Source organism: Amphiura filiformis, chromosome 12 (genome assembly GCF_039555335.1).
Source record: "Amphiura filiformis chromosome 12, Afil_fr2py, whole genome shotgun sequence".
Taxonomy (NCBI): Eukaryota; Metazoa; Echinodermata; class Ophiuroidea; order Amphilepidida; family Amphiuridae; genus Amphiura; species Amphiura filiformis.
In genome coordinates this window covers 5,229,127-5,246,431 of record NC_092639.1, presented here as the reverse complement: position 1 = coordinate 5,246,431, position 17,305 = coordinate 5,229,127, and positions in this window count along the sequence as shown.

Sequence of the window (17,305 nt, the reverse complement as noted above, 5' to 3'; positions counted from 1 at the left end):
CACATTGTAAACCAGTTGAAATAAGAACGAAATCCATAATTTTAATGTCATTGTTTAGGAAAAAAATGCTCAGCATAATGTTATGCATAAAACGTAATCGCGCATATAAGTTAGGTGCAACAAAAACCGTGGACCATCATCAACTATATAGATCCTAACCAATAACCGGAACGGAATTACAATTGAAATGGCAGGACAGATTGGTGGACAGCTTGTTTTGCTAAATTGGATAGGGTCTGTGCCCTAAGTTGAGAATGGACCGTCCCACTCGATTTGTGAAAAGGTCGCGAACCCTTTTGGTGGACCCAAGTAACTGCCGAAAATGAGGCAAAATTGAAAAGAAATGGGGTTTTAAATTGAACTTTGGAATTTGAAAAGTTAAAATCACATTGGGTCTAAGGCTGTGCTAACACTTTTCTTTGATGACTTTGACCAAATTTTTGCATTTTTTCAAATATCTATAAAATACAAGAATCTAAGCTAATTGAACAGACAGTAGGGCCATCCAGCAATGTGTTTGTTTTTTCCCAAAATTAGTCAAGTTCCGAAATATTGACACACAAAGTATCGATTTTTTTCAAAACGTGTTAAGTCCAATCCAGTTTTGTAGCAAACTGTGTTAAGTCCACGAACACTGCCCTTGTGGGCAGCTTGTAGGCAAGTAGCACGACATAGGGCTTCCAATAGTTAATCGCCAAAGTTCTTGTTTGGTCCTGAGACTAGTATACATGAATTTGGTCTGCATAAAAAGTTGTTGTTGTTGTGTTTGTTTTATATTAGTAGGCTTAGTTTGTATGGGATTTCTGAAATATTTGATAGATACCTCCAGAAAGACATGAATAGGGTGGGAAGGGGGAGAGGGAGAGGCTGTGATGGTAGAATTAATGTTAGAGGATGGTGGTAGAGTTAGTTTTTGATATTATTATTTTGTATGATTATCAAAATGTGCAACTAAATTCAAGGTATAATTTTAAAGTTAAAGGTATAAAAAACATAGGACTTAAAAACTTACGACTGTCAAAATATGAGATTAGGGTGGCAGTATGGGGGAGGGGGAAATATTTGTGATAATGTGATAAAACAAGTGGATATTTCAGGTCATCACTTATTGTCAGTGAAATGATGTTTATTCAATTCTGAGAAATGCAATTCAACTAAGTTTTGAATTTTGAACTATTTTAAACGTCAAATTTTTGGTAAAAAATGGGCAGGAGGGGGTTCGTCCATGCTATTTTTAAAACAAATTAATTCATTAAAAAAAATCAAAAGTCTCTAGATTTTAACTTAACATGTTTTTATGGTCCTATATATGTCACCTTCACTTCACTGTAATTTTATAGAAATCGAACTTTTTTTCATTGCCATAAAGAAAATTCCTGATTTTCTTCAAAGTGAATCTTGTGGACTTAACACGGTTTGGAAATAAGCTCTTCATATGTGGGAGATAAAGGTCATGTGTTCCATAGGGGGTGTATGGATTTCAACTGGAATAGCCCATTTCCAATTTTCCTTCTTCAAAATGGAATTTTTTTATTATTAGAAAATACATAGTTTTCTTATTGACTCAGTGAAAATTTTACACCATTGCGTCACTACTGTCTGTTCAATTAGCTTAGATTCTTGAATTTTTAAGATATTTGAAAAAATAAAAAATTGTGGTCAAAGTCATCAAAGAAAAGTGTTAGCACAGCCTTAGACCTAACGTGATTTATACTTTTCAAATTCTAAAGTTCAATTTAAAACCCCATTTCTTTTCAATTTTGGTCTTTTCTCGCGATATTTTTATAAAAAGCCGAGAACGCCGGGTACCATAAACTTTTTGGAATCAATCCATTTAGAGCAATGGGGACGAATGTCACAATGCGCAGAGATGGTATTTATTCGACCATCCGCATCAGGAAGTATTGTCCAGCTGTCGCCCTACTGTCTAAAACATTACGTTATTATTTACGGAACTAAGGTTTTCTAAAATAGGCCCAGCTTATATAAATACATTCCTTGTGTATTTTTTTTTATTTATTTATTTATTTATTTATTTATTTATTTATTTATTTATTTATTTATTTATTTATTTATTTATTTATTTAATTATTTTTTTCCCTTTATTTCTTTACGGTGCGGATGGGTCTGAGAAGGTGTGGGGCTATGCCTATTATTATAAAACTAAACATTTATTTTCAATTTGTTATTTCGTTTTGTTTGTTGAATAGGCCTACAAACTAAAAAAACAAACTGTGAAACAAAAGAACTTTTATACAAGAAAATATTATTTAAAACAATTAGGTTACAGAAAACATTTCTTGTAAAGTTAATGTATCCAAAAATTTCAAGCGAATGCTGATATGCTTGGGAAGGAATGGTGGTATTAAACAAAACTCAATTTACATTGTAAACCAGTTGAAATGAGAACGAAATCCATAATTTTAATGTCCTTGTTTAGGAAAAAATAATGCTCAGAATAATATTATGCATAAAACGTACTTATATATAATTTCGTGTAACAAAAACCGTGGACCATCATCACCTATAGAACCTATCCAATAACCGAACGGTATAACAATTGAAATGGCAGGACAGATTGGTGGACAGATTGTTTTGCTAAATTGGATAGGGTCTATGCCCTAAGTTGAGAATGGACCGTCCCACTCGATTTGTAAAAGGTCGCGAACCCTTTCGGTGGACCCAAGTAACTGCCCAAAATGAGGCAAAATTGAAAAGAAATGGGGTTTTAAATTGAACTTGGAATTTGACAATTATAAATCACGTTAGGTCTAAAGCTGTGCTAACACTTTTCTTTGATGACTTTGGCGAAAGTTTTTATTTTTTCAAATATCTTAAAAATTCAAGAATCTAAGCTAATTGAACAGACAGTAGTGACTTACCCAGCTTAGCCGCTGTGTTCTTTGGTGTGTATTTTGTTGAAATGTTAAAAAAGGCATGCTTTTGTAAGAGTGTACTTGAAATGCAAAAAAATAGGGGTAATTTTTAAGGCTAATTTGTGTAAAATAGGTGCTGAAAATGTTCTTGAAACCATGCAAAATAGGGGGGTATTTTTGACTTTGGGAACGATCATGTGTTATACCTTTGAATAGGCAGTGACAACACCCGGGCATTTGGGCGCAGCACCAACGGTAGCTGCGTAATGCATGACTGGCTTGCACTTATGTGTATTTATGGGAGCATAAGTTAGTACTTAATTGATACGCACCGAATAATTTTCGCCATTTATAAGCAGAACAAACTTTGGCATGTATCATGCATTGATACAGTAAGCCAAAGAATTAAGGTACCAGTTATCTTCACCCCTGTATGTCCTAAACAAAGACATATATGTCAAAATTAAAACAAGCAACCAATACCTGTACTCTTTAGCTCTTATTTAAGACCTTATTTGTTGAAATTAGTTTACAATTAAAGAAACAGTGATCTAAAACCTAATGAAGAAACAAAATCAAAAGTTGCACATTAATTTTGTGCTCTTAACATGCTAATCAATGGAAGTATGGTGCTAGCTCTCTTGTTTGAGAAGGTATACAAATCAATAGGACATGCAATGGAGCAAACAGCAACTTTTTCATTTGCATCTGCCTTGGGTTTCGGGATCGCTGTGTCTTTATTTCTTGAACAATTTCAACAGACAAGGTCGTAAGATAAAGCTATTGGCCGCCTGTTCCAATTATGACATTTCTGTCTTTGTTTAGGATATACAGGGGGTGACATAACTGGTACCTTAATTCTTTTGCTTACTGTATGTGCATTTGTATACAGGTGAAGATATTCTGGCCACTATTAAATTATATTTTCTTTTCTGTTGATTTGGGTATTTTATGCTTTTAGGCAATGAAAACATCCTTTTATGACATTTATGAATATTTGAATTTTGTATATTTTTGAACTACAACAAAATCATAGCTACTCATTAACCTTTAATCAAATTCAACTTTATAAACTTGAACGCCTTTCATGCAATGATGGATTGATTTAACCCCATGAGCACTACCTGCCAATCTAACATTGCCTCTGATTGGTCAATTACATGAAATTTTCACTTTAATCACCAATCAGAATAGAACTTTGCAAATAATTCACCCCAATGTTTTTGCATTGTTGTAGAGGTCATCTGTACATGCCATAATATTTTGTGTACATTTATAGGAGAAATGCTAAGATAATAAACAAAGTCTCAAAAAATATTTGGGGGGGGGTGGGTGTTAGGTTGTATTGAAGTATTGTCATATATAACTTGGCTATACCTGCTGATTGGCCAAAAGGAAATTTTCATTATCAATTGGCCCAATCAGCAACATTGTTAGAATAATTTCACCATGCAAAAACATTTGGGGTGAATTATTTGCAAAGCTCCATTGTGATTGGTGCTTAAATTGAAAATATTGTGTAATTGACCAATCAGAGACCTCCAACACTGGGTTGAAGTTTTTGACTATATTCTAGTAGGAATTTTTGTTTTTGATAAGTGCAACCTATCCCTATATAAATGCACCCAAATGTATCCTATAATACACCCATATGATGTGATCAAGCAAAATCAATCGGAAATATTGATTTTGAGATATAATCAAACAAAGGAAATGTTTCCTATTGTTTTGGAAATTCTTTAACTGCTCACATCTTTTGAACTGGTTGTCCAAGTTCAATGAGGTTTTCTGCAAAATGTAGCTTTGCAAATGAAGAGCTTTGTTGCATAACCTTAACCCCTTACATCCATTTTTGACTTTTTGAGAAAAACAGCTTTTTTTAATTGTGCAAGTATTACTGGTTTGATTTGATTCAATTTGGGTTTGGATAAAGTGTTGATGAATAGAAACTATAAGAATAAAAAATTGGTGTCAGTTCCAATTTACAATGTAATTATTATTTGAATGTAATGTTAAAGATGGAATTGCATGAGAAGTTTTGCACTGCAGCATCATTAAATAACTATACACTTACATACGGCAAGTGTTTTGGCGCAGCGTCAGCCTTCTATTCTAGCTAAAAACGTTTTTAAAATAAAAAAATATGCAAATGAGGTAGCTAATTTGCATATTTTATGACAAAAATCACATGGGATCTTAAGACTGCCCCTTAACACCATCCCACTAAGTAAAATCTCTATACGCCTCAACAGATAAAAAAAATGGCAAAAAGCCTTTTGAAAATAAACAAATATGCAAATGAGGTGGCTAATTTGAATATTTTGCGACATAAAAATCACGTGGGATCTTAAGACTGCCCTTTACCACCACCATACCAAGTTACATCTATATACCCCCGACCAGTTCCGAAAAATGGCAAAAGTGTTTTTAAAAATAGAAAAAAAAAAGGGAAATGAGGTGGCTGATTTGCATATTATGTGACAAAAATAGCATCTGATCTTAAGACTGCTCTTAACCATCACCCCACCAAATTACATTTCTATATGCCTCACCAGTTCCGAAAAATGGCCAAAAGCAATTCGACAAATAAAAAAATAGGCAAATGTGGTGACTAATTTGCATATCTTGCAACAAAAATAGCATCGGATCTTACGACTGCCGCTTACCACAACCTCATCAAGTTACATCCCTATACGCCTCACCAGTTCTTCAAAATCCCTATAAATATGCAAATTAGCTACCTAATTTGCGCCAAAAATTGCATCAAGTCTTAGGGCAGCCATTTACCATCACCCTACAAAGTTGGACCTCAATACACCTCACCAGCTCCGTGAAACTGCCGCTTACCACAACCTCATCAAGTTTTATCCCTATACGCCTCACCAGTTCTTGAAATGGCAAAAAAAATAAACCCAAAAACAATTTTTAAGTTAAATATGCAAATTAGCTACTTAATTTGCATATTTTGCGCCAAAAAATGCATCAAGTTTTAGGGCAGCCACTTATCACCACCCTACCAAGTTACACCCAGATACACCTCACACGATCCGAGAAACTAACCTGGAAGCCAAAGGCATTTAAAAACAAAGTTCGCACAATGCAAATGTATAAGATCCCAAAAGGCAATTTATAAGTCATTTTAAATGTGACGTATACAATGTGTCTATAACCATGATAACACAGGGAGATATAAAATGTAGGAATTTGGGTACTTTTTGTTCAATTTTCACAGAAATTGAAGGATTTTGACCTATGTTTTTGTTTGTCTGTTTACCCCTGGGTCGCTGAAACAAAGAATTATATTAATTAAATAAAGGACAAAGAAAGATAAAAGCAAAAGTATGCTTCATTTAGTTAAAACAATAGTAACATCCCTGTTGTGTACAAAAATATAACTCTATACGACAATGCAAATCGGGATCAATTCTAGTGCACAGGGAAATGTTGAGTATGTAAATTAAATGGAACAGCCAAAATGCCAATGGGTATGTAATTTAACTAGAACAGCCTTAAATTGATATCGATATTAATATTGACGTCACAGATTCGATTTGTCACGTGATCGTCAAACCTGTACTAAAGGTGTCAGTTCTGCAGGAACTGACACAAAAATTGTGATTTTTTGGACTGAATTTAAATGGAAATACTTCTTGTTTTTATTCAAATATGTAAAATAAATCAAATGATTGAATATCAAAATGAAATGTCCTTGATATTGTTCAAGTTTAAGGGCTCTTCTAAAAAGTGTAGTGCCTAACCTGTAGTGCCTAATGCAATTTACAATGCAATGAGTGAATTAACATGTTTGATGTCACCCTCTGTATTTAATAGAATACAAAATGATGTGCATGGTTTGTATAGTCCATTATGACTTTCTTGAGGCATTAATTAAAGTAAAACCAAATTTTGTGTTTTCTCAAAACTGCTCATTTTCGCAGGAATTGGTCATGGTAATGCTGGTTGGATTCCTTGCTGCATTTCCTTTGTTTTATATACTTATGGTCATTATGTTTCGAGATACAATAAAAAATAATATCTAAATTACTGCCTCGAGGAAAGCATACTGACTAGTTGTCTGCTTTTTGTCATCATCATCATCATCAGTCGGCTGCGGAGCAGGCGATTACAAGCTTTCTCCAACTATTGCGATCTTGGGCAAGGGAAACAATTTTGTTTGGCTGCAGCATCCCTTCAGTATCTTCCAGGAGGTGCTGGACATACTGTAAGTACAAGACACAGTATATGGCCGAGAAATTTGAGTTGATGAATCTTGACTCTGGCAACCAGTGGAGTGGTGTTGGTCAGATTGTAGATGGTTTCATTTGGAATCCGATCCACACGCTTGATGTTTAACATGACTCTGTAGCAAGATGTTGCAGTTTTCCATGTCCTTGGGGTAATTCGTATAAGTATTTGTAAAATATTTGATTGAACTTTCTTTGCCCATAGTTAAAACTGATTTATACTCTCATTCTTAACAGTACAACATTATATAAATAAGTATTGGACTATTCAATTTGAAATCTGCATTCCCTTGTGGAAGATTGAAGGACAGTTTTTCACAGAGGGAGTATGTTTTTCAATTGGAATTGGCTATGGTTAATTATTTTGAAACCCATACTCCCCTTGTATATGGCTTTACATATATATCTTTCACAACTAGAGTGAGTATTTCAAACGGAAGTTATCCAATTGTCTATTCTATTTGAAGCCCATACTCCCTCTGTGAAAGACTTTAATTAAATCTTCCACAGGGGGAGTGTGGATTTCAAACAGAATTAGCTCATTGTAATGTATGGCAACATACTATTAAAAGGGCATTTCGTGATCCACAGCCTCATCCCCCCACTTTTCTGCAAAAAAGTTGAGATTTTTATACCACTCGAAACCTCTGGCTACATAATGTTTATGTACCAAAAATTTCTTGCAGATTAATTCGTTTAGCAAAAATATTGTCAAATTTGAATTTCGTTCTGGTATACCAGACCGAAATTACAACAGTGGCCTATGGAGGAGTATAATACACGTAATTATGCATAACTCGCTAACGCAAAATCCGAATCAACTGAAATTTTGGGAATAAGCTTTTTTCGTGGATATCTATTGATAAATTTGCCCATATTGGAGTAGCCTATCCCAATGGCTCTAAACCTTCATCATGGGCCAAAGAGCGGAAGAGGAAGATTTACTTCTCAACGGTCATTAGGCTGGTGTTGAACATGTCATCATTGGTCAACCTTCCAACACTGGCCAACATGTTCCAGATCAGGGGCGAACTACTACATATTGGTAGATCTCGGCTGCTGTGTGTCCAGAAATAAGCTGAAACAGGGCTGATCACCCGTAAAGCTGCTGGGACTGGACCAAAATAATTCCCAGCAAAATTCATGATTACGAAAACTACAAGCAAATCTTCGAAAATACCGAGGGTAGATGAGCGGCAGTCTACTGTTGACTTCATGACGGACCAGCGGGAACTCGGCACACCATCACGAACTGTTGGCCCTGATTATTGTCGCCTGTCTACCTTCAAACCTCTTGTAATATCTACTTATAATGTCCGTACTGTAAATCAACAAGCGAAAATGCATCAGCTTTTCATGGGCTGTGCTGATGCAGGTATTGACATTGCCGGAATTCAAGAACATCGTCTCATTACACCAAGCCCAACCGATGAACTTTGGTCAGATGATAGGAACTGGGTTTTATCGATATCATTCAGTTCTGCCACCAAGCAAAGGCACGGAGGAGTTGGTCTGGTCATGTCCAAGCACATACACAGATGTCTTAAGAGTGTTGAAGCTGTTTCCGAGAGGATACTATTTGTAACATTCCATGGCAACCCTCAGCTCAGCATCACTGTTGTATATGCACCCACTGAGTGCGCAACATCTTCTGACAAGGAGGAATTCTATTCATCTCTATCTGACCACCTGGATGGTATGAAAAGACACAACATCCATCTCATCGGCGATTTTAATGCCAGAATAGGAACAGACAGTCATCTTTCCCATCCTTGGGTCATTGGTCCACATGGCTACCATGATTCAACAAATGACAATGGTGAGCGTCTGGTCAACACCTGCCAGGAGTACAATCTCAGACCGGCCCAGATGAGATTCCCGCAACCCAGGAACCGTCTCTGGACTTGGACCCATCCAGCTGGATCAACCCATGCACAGCTAGATCACATACTAATAAACAGCAAGTGGGTAAATTCTCTCCGCAACTGTCGAGCATACAACTCAGTAGAAGTGGACTCCGATCATCGTATTGTGAGCATCCGTCTAGCTGCCAGTCTGCGAACTAGCAAAGGAAAACCTTGCAAGAGACCAAAATTCAACTGGAAGAAGTTGCAAGATCCTGATACAAAGGAGGAATTTCAGCTGGAGCTATCAAACAGATTCCAGGTCTTGAGCATGGATGACACCACACCCATCTCTGACAGGTATGAGACCTTCGAAACAGCGGTCCGTGAAGTTGCCGAGAAAGTTATTGGAAAGCAAGAGCCATGCGGACTACCAAGTTGGGTATCAGATGCAACCATCAGACTTAAATTTGAAAGGGATGAGGCCAAAAAGCGGTACTCCATTTCAAAGTCTCGTCAATCTAGAGAAAGATGGAGGAACTTGAACACCAGCCTTAACAACTCCTATAAATCTGATGAGCTTGCTACCCTCAATAAGCAGATGGAAGACCTGAAGCTGGCCGACGAGATGGGGAATTATACCACCACCTGGAAAATTATACACTCGCTTTCTGGGAAGAACTCAAGGAAAGGGGTGAAAGTCAAAAGAGAGATGGATCAGCTCCAACCAGTGACCATGAACTGCTTGAGGAATGGAAGGAATATTTTAGCTCACTCCTTAACAACGACAGTGGCACAGCAGCTTCAGAACTTCCTGCACCAGCTGTTGAAGATCTTCCTATTATCACTGAGCCCCCAACTCGTGAAGAAGTAGTCAAAGCAATAGCAGCCATGAAGACCAACAAGGCAGCAGGATTGGACTGTGCTATAACTGCAGAAGCACTTCAGGGAGGAGGGGGTAGCATGATTGATATGATTCTCGAATTCTGTATGGAAGTATTCTCAACGCTGACACCACCACGTCAATGGGTTACGAATGTAATCATTCCTCTACCAAAGAAAGGTGACCTCTCTCATGACAAACTACCGTGGTATTTCGCTTATGTCCATTGCCGCAAAAGTGTACAACAAGATCCTTCTGAACAGGATCCGACCCCACATTGATCCTTTACTGAGAAGCAACCAGGCTGGCTTTAGATCTGGTCGCAGCTGTGCTCAGCAAATACACATTTTGAGGAGGATCATGGAAGGCTTCAAGGAGTACCAACTTCCCTTAACAGTCACTTTTGTGGACTTCAAAAAAGCCTTCGACTCCATCAACAGGTCCGTCATGTTTTCAGTGCTGCGGCATTATGGAATACCAAAGGTTGTGGTCAATGCCATCCAGGTGCTCTACAAAGACTCCAATAGTGCCGTTATGGTAGATGGCAGTATCTCAGAGCCATTCCAAGTAACAACTGGAGTGCTTCAGGGTGATGTGTTGGCACCATTCCTGTTTATTATCCTGGTAGACTACCTTCTGATGAAATCAACTTCTGGAATTGACGCTGGAATTGTTACCTACCCACGTCGGTCAAGCAGGTATCCTGCCAAGATGCTGAATGACCTGGATTTTGCTGATGATATTGCCCTGCTGGAATCTTCCATAGACCGGGCCCAGTCACAGCTTACTAGGACCGCAACTGCAGCAGCAGATCTAGGCCTTGTAATCAGCGCACCTAAGACAGAATATATGACTGCAAACTGTAACGCCCAACCAGCACTTGAAGTCTATGGTAGTACCATCAACCATGTCACAGACTTCAGGTATTTGGGTTCCAAGATGGGCTCTAGTGTTGGAGACCTAAAAAGAAGAAAAGCACTAGCCTGGGCAGCTTTCTGGAAACTGGAACGCCTTTGGAGAAGCCCGTCCCTGCCAATCGAAACAAAAATCAAGCTGTTTCAGACAACGTGTGTTACTGTCTTTCTGTACGGGTGCGAGTCATGGGTAATTACCAAGGACATGGAAAACAAGATCAATGCATTTGCAACATCTTGCTACAGAGTCATGTTAAACATCAAGCGTGTGGATCGGATTCCAAACGAAACCATCTACAACCTGACCAACACCACTCCACTGGTTGCCAGAGTCAAGATTCATCAACTCAAATTTTTCGGCCATATACTGCGTCTTGAAGATGGCGAGCCTGTGAAAGAATATGCGCTTTATATTCCACCACATGGGAAGAGGAAACCGGGACGGCCGCGCACACTGTACTTACAGTATGTCCAGCACCTCCTGGGAGATACTGAAGGGATGCTGCAGCCAAACAAAATTGTTTCGCTTGCCCAAGATCGCATTAGTTGGAGAAAGCTTGTAGTCGCCTGCTCCGCAGCCGACTGATGATGATGATTGATAAATGTCATAAAAAGAGGATGCTAGGATCACGAAATCCTCCTTTTAAGTGTTCAAGAGGCAAGCAGGAAGGATCACTCTTCTAATAACTCTTGTAAATTTCCTCAGAAGAGTGGTGTGTAGCTCACATACCTGCAATTAATTCAATGATGGTCAACTTATAAATGGCAAAAATGATTAGTTTTTTGCTACTGTGCACGGCAATAAAGTTTACTTTTTTCTCTTGGGCATTTGTATTTACTACAGGGGCCAGTGATTTTATACCTGTATTTTCATAGATCACGCCAGTAGGGTTTTACCACTGGAACCAATGAAAATTAACAGGGTTGGCGCGATTTAAATCAATTGATTTAAATCAAATGATTTTTTTTTTTAAATCAGTGATTTAAATCAACTTTTTCAGTTTTACCGGTTTTTTTATATAAATTTAAGTTAATTTCTATCTTGAATTGCCTGCTTTACTTCATTTGTTTGGATACAATTAAATACCTCTATGGTGTCATTTTATCTATTGTTAAAAAATCATTTTCAAGGTGCAGAATTCAACAGGTTTTTTCCCATGATTTTACCAAATTTTTTCTTTGAAATTTTCACATCTGAAAACATATTTTGATTTTTTTGTAAATACCTGATAGGATTGTGCATATGTCTAGCATTCCACTGGTCTCTTTAGACTTTATCATGGGGTATAGCAGTTATTGGGATAAAAAAAAAATCAAAAAATCGATTTAAATCAAAAAAATCCGATTTAAATCAAATAAATCGATTTTTTTGATTTTTTTTTTTAATCAAAAAAATCGCCAACCCTGAAAATTAATGTTGCTGGAAAAGTTTCATGAATTTTATAATTTTTGTTCAACATTTACACAACATTTTGTGTAGGAAATGTTGGTAATTGTCTGGTTTTAAGGGCAATGTAATAGTTAGAAATTATAAGAAATGGCCCTGGAAAATGTATTTTATTTTAGTATTGTACTGTAAACTAGTGAATAAAAAAGACTTATGTGAACATCATCATTGTGGCATTTTAGTTCTGTAAAATGTAAACTGACCTAAAAAAGAAACTTATAATTTTTCACAAGGTCATATCTTAAAATACTGTCCATAAAAATGAACCAAAATTGCACACAGGATTACTTCAATACTTTACTCTAAACACTGGTCAGTAACCAAACAGTTGTCCAACCGACACAACAGCAAAATGCACTGACTTGGAACAGCTTCCTGGACCACATTCACAGCCCAATAATTGGTACCCAACACAAGAAATAGGTGAGTAAGTGGAATAGTGTGGAACAAGAAAGTGTGTGAAAAGCAGAAGCAGCCCGTTCCACACTATTCCACTTATTACTCTTTGGAAATAATCACCTGTATAAGGATCTTGTATGCCCCAGGGGTGCCACTCTAATGGGTATCAGGCGTGCCCGTAAATTCACGTAAAACGGGTATTTTTTCAGACTAGGGCACGTTACTTGCGTAGCGTGAATAGGGTATCAAATTCATGTAAAATTGGTGTAAAAGGGTATGTTTTTGGAGCTCTTACGTACTTATGGTAGTTATGGTAGTTTTGCCAACTGGACTAAATTCTTTCGATGCTGAGGCACTCATATCCCATATACCAAACTGGCAAAAATATACATCGTTTTTTCTCCCGACTTTCGTTGATGCATGCACATTAAAATATTATTTAATAGGCCTACAACAAGATGATTTCAGAAATAATTTTCCCCTGGCTTGCGGATTTTTCATTCACATTAATATTTTTAATAACCTAATACTATGTCTTCTGAAGGTATTCAGTTAACTATTTAGCTCTATTAGTGCAAAAGAATAAGCCTACAAGATGGTTTCCGACTGCGTCATTCTCCCGACTTTCGCATGATGCATGCACATTAAAAAAATATATGCCTACAAAATGGTTTCCGAAATAATTTTCTTCCGACTTGCAGATTTTTCATGCACATTAATATTTTTGTTAACCATCTACTGCTATGCCTTCTGAAGGTATTTAGTTCTATCGGTGCAAAAGAATAAGCCTACGAGATGGTTTCGGACTTTGTTTTTCTCCCGACTTTCGCATGATGAATGCACATTAAAAAAACCCATATAGGCCTACAAGATGATTTCCGACTTTCCGAAATGATTTTCTTCCAACTTGCGGATTTTTCATGCACATTAATATATTTTATTAACTATATATCTAACTGCTACACATGCATTGTCTTCAGAAGATATTTAGTCTGGTATTTAGTTAACTATTTAGGTCTATTTGTGCAAAAGAATAAGCCTATACAAGATGGTTTCCGACTGCGTCATTCTCCCGACTTTCGCATGATGCATGCACATTAAAAAAAAATTATATGCCTACAAAATGGTTTCCGAAATAATTTTCTTCCGACTTGCAGATTTTTCATGCACATTAATATTTTTCTTAACCATCTACTGCTATGTCTTCTGAAGGTATTTAGTTAACTATTTAGTTCTATCGATGCAAAAGAATAAGCCTACAAGATGGTTTCGGACTTTGTTTTTCTCCCGACTGTTTTTCTCCCGACTTTCGCATGATGCATGCACATTAAAAAAAACTATATAGGCCTACAAGATGGTTTCCGAAATGATTTTCTTCCAAGTTGCGGATTTTTCATGCACATTGATATTTTTTTATTAACTATCTAACTGCTACACATGCTTTGTCTTCTGAAGGTATTTAGTTAACTATTTAGGTCTATTTGTGCAAAAGAATAAGCCTACAAGATGGTTTTCGACTTTGTTTTCTGGTGACTTTCTCATGGTGCACGCAGTGGCACATTAATATATTTTTTAGTCCGTCCGTTAGTCCGTTAGTAACAAACGCTATAAGATGCTGTTACGTCAACATCGTTTGTCGCATGGCTATGGTACTTGGTGAGGGGGAGGGCCTATACCGGCCCCATACTGGAAAAGAGCTTCGTCCCGAAATATGCTAATTAGGTCATTAAAGGGGCATTACACGATTTTCAACAATTTCTAAAAAATGCTGTTACGTCAACATCGTTTGTCGCATGGCTATGGTACTACTTGGTGAGGGAGAGGGCCTACAGGGCAATTAAGGGAAATTTGGGAAAAGTGGGGAAATTGGGGGGAAATTAAGGGCAATTTTGGGGGAATTAAGGGAAATTGAGAGAAATGCAGGTGAATTAATTGATTTTGTGGGCAATTAAGGGAAATTGAGGGAATTAAGGGAAATTTGGGGAAATTGAGGAGAATTAAGGGAAATTGAGGGAAATTCAGGTGAATTAAGGGAAATTTGGGAAAATAGAGGGAATTTAAGGGAAATTTGGGAAAATGAGGGGAAATTGAGGGAGAATTGGGAACATTGAGGGAAGTTAAGGGAAATTGAGGGAATTTAAGGGAAATTTTGGAAAATAGAGGGCAGTTAAGGGAAATTTGGGAAATTGAGGGAGAATTGGGAACATTGAGGGAAGTTAAGGGAAATTGAAGAGAATTAAAGGGGGGTAACCCTATTGGTTTTGGATATGGATTGTCTTTAAAATTACATAATAATATCAAATATCGCCTCCTTTATGCTGCTTTGTGAAAAAAACGAGAGCATTTTCAGCGTAAATGTGAATAAATAGCCAAATTTGCAATCCAATACCTTGGTATACGTGAATTGCATTCTGGGCAGGCAATGACGAATGCTGACATGCTGTACAATGCCCGGCCCGTATTGAACGGAAAATGTTTTTATTTTCGTACCGTTTCAGAAAAAAAGGAAAAAAAATATATTTCCCCTTGCAATATGTACATTTCAAATGAATATAAACAAAGTTTGGGTAAAATGGAGAGGAAAAAAAACCTTCCGAGACCGGGTTTTGAACCGGGTACCTCTCGGGTAAAAAACAAACGCGCTAGTCAATTGAGCTATTCAGCACACCACGCTTACATTTGCCGTTTTAATAACTATATACGGCAAACCGTCTCCTCAGCAGTTAGTGTGGTTCGCTTTTTTCACAGAATGTGTATGACGCGAAACCAAAGTAGCTGTTGCGGTGACTGATATTTCGTTCATAATTCCCTCCCAGAATTCCAAAGTATTTACCATTGTTTACAAACTGGTATACCTGTAAAAACCGCTGTGATTCATGATTTCTCCGGAAATACATCGACTTGGAGCGTCAAATTTCAGGATAGTAATGAGAAAAATAGTATCTATTATGTGATACCAAAACCTCATCAACAATGAAAAAAATCGGGGGATGATGCTGTCGATCGGGTTACGGACCTTTAAGGGAAATTCTGGTGAATTAAGGGAAATTGACAAGAATTAAGGGAAATTAGGGGATTTAACACTTGATGTCAAGGCGCTTTTTTCCCCGAAAATCGTGTGGACATCAAAAGTGTCAGAAATCGGTTTCCGAACACTTTCGATGTCAAGAAGCTTTTTTCCGAAAATCGTTTGGACATCAAAAGTGTCCGAAATCGGTTTCAGAACACTTTTGATGTCAAGACGCTTTTTTCCCGAAAATCGTTTGGACATCAAAAGTGTCCGAAATCGGTTTCGAACACTTTTGATGTCAAGACGCTTTTTCCCGAAAATCGTTTGGACATCAAAAGTGTCCGAATTCGGTTTCGAACACTTTTGATGTCAAGACGCTTTTTCCCGAAAATCGTTTGGACATCAAAAGTGCCCGAAATCGGTTTCCGAACTCTTCCGATGTCAAGACGCTTTTTTCCCGAAAATCGTTTGGACATCAAGTGTCCGAAATCGGTTTCGAACACTTTTGATGTCAAGACGCTTTTTCCCGAAAATCGTTTGGACATCAAAAGTGTCGAAATCGGTTTCGAACACTTTTGATGTCAAGACGCTTTTTTCCCGAAAATCGTTTGGACATCAAAAGTGTCAGAAATCAGTTTCCGAACACTTTTGATGTCAAGATGCTTTTTCCCCGACAATCGTTTGGACATCAAAAGTGTCCGAAATCGGTTTCCGAACACTTTTGATGTCAAGACGCTTTTTTCCCGAAAATCGTTTGGACATCAAAAGTGTCCGGAATCGGTGTCCGAACACTTTCGATGTCAAGACGCTTTTCCCCGAAAATCGTTTGGAAATCAAAAGTGTCCGGAATCGGTTTCCGAACACTTTTGATGTCAGGACGCTTTTTTCCTGAAAATCGTTTGGACATCAAAAGTGTCCACAATTGGTTTCCGAACACAATTTTTCAAATTTTGATATTTTTTTTTTGGTGTGGATGGAAATACCCTTTCTGGCATTATTTTAAGATGAGCGCCCTCAAAGGTTAAGCTCACAGAGGGGTTACAGGTCAAAATAGGGGTCAAACTTTAACCTGCTTCAAAGCATAGACCCTGGAACTCTATGTTCAAAGACACCAACACTGCAAAATTGAATTCCTTGTCCCGCAGCGACCGCTACGGATCCGACGGTACTTGAATTTAGGGAATTTTGAGAAAACACAGTTGTGCACCCTTAAACTATTAATGGAGGCTACTACCATGACTACTATTATAATAGCTTATAATAGTACTACTAGGTATAAAGATCTGTGAAGAAGTGACTTGCAATGGCAATTGGTGTGATTAAAAAGCAAGTTCTTATCATGCTAATTGGTATTTTGGTTCTTTCTCTGTCAGACGGCGGAGCTCTGTCCAATTTTTTCAGGAAAGCTTTTTTTTAAAGAGCTCTATCTCTTGCTACAGTTCATATGTACGTAGGAAGCTCGGTTTTCAAGTTATGAGCCTTTGAAGTTGACACTTTTACATTCAAGCTTTTCATAACATGCATTTATTTAATAAAAGAAGCAAAAATAAGCTTGTGTTGGCACTAAAATACCCTAAAATCCATACACCCCACCAGGGGACCCTAAGGTGGGTTTCTATATCCCACCCACAAGGGCTTATTTGCTCCAAAAATCATCCCTGATTTCAAAATTCAGATGTTAGTACAAA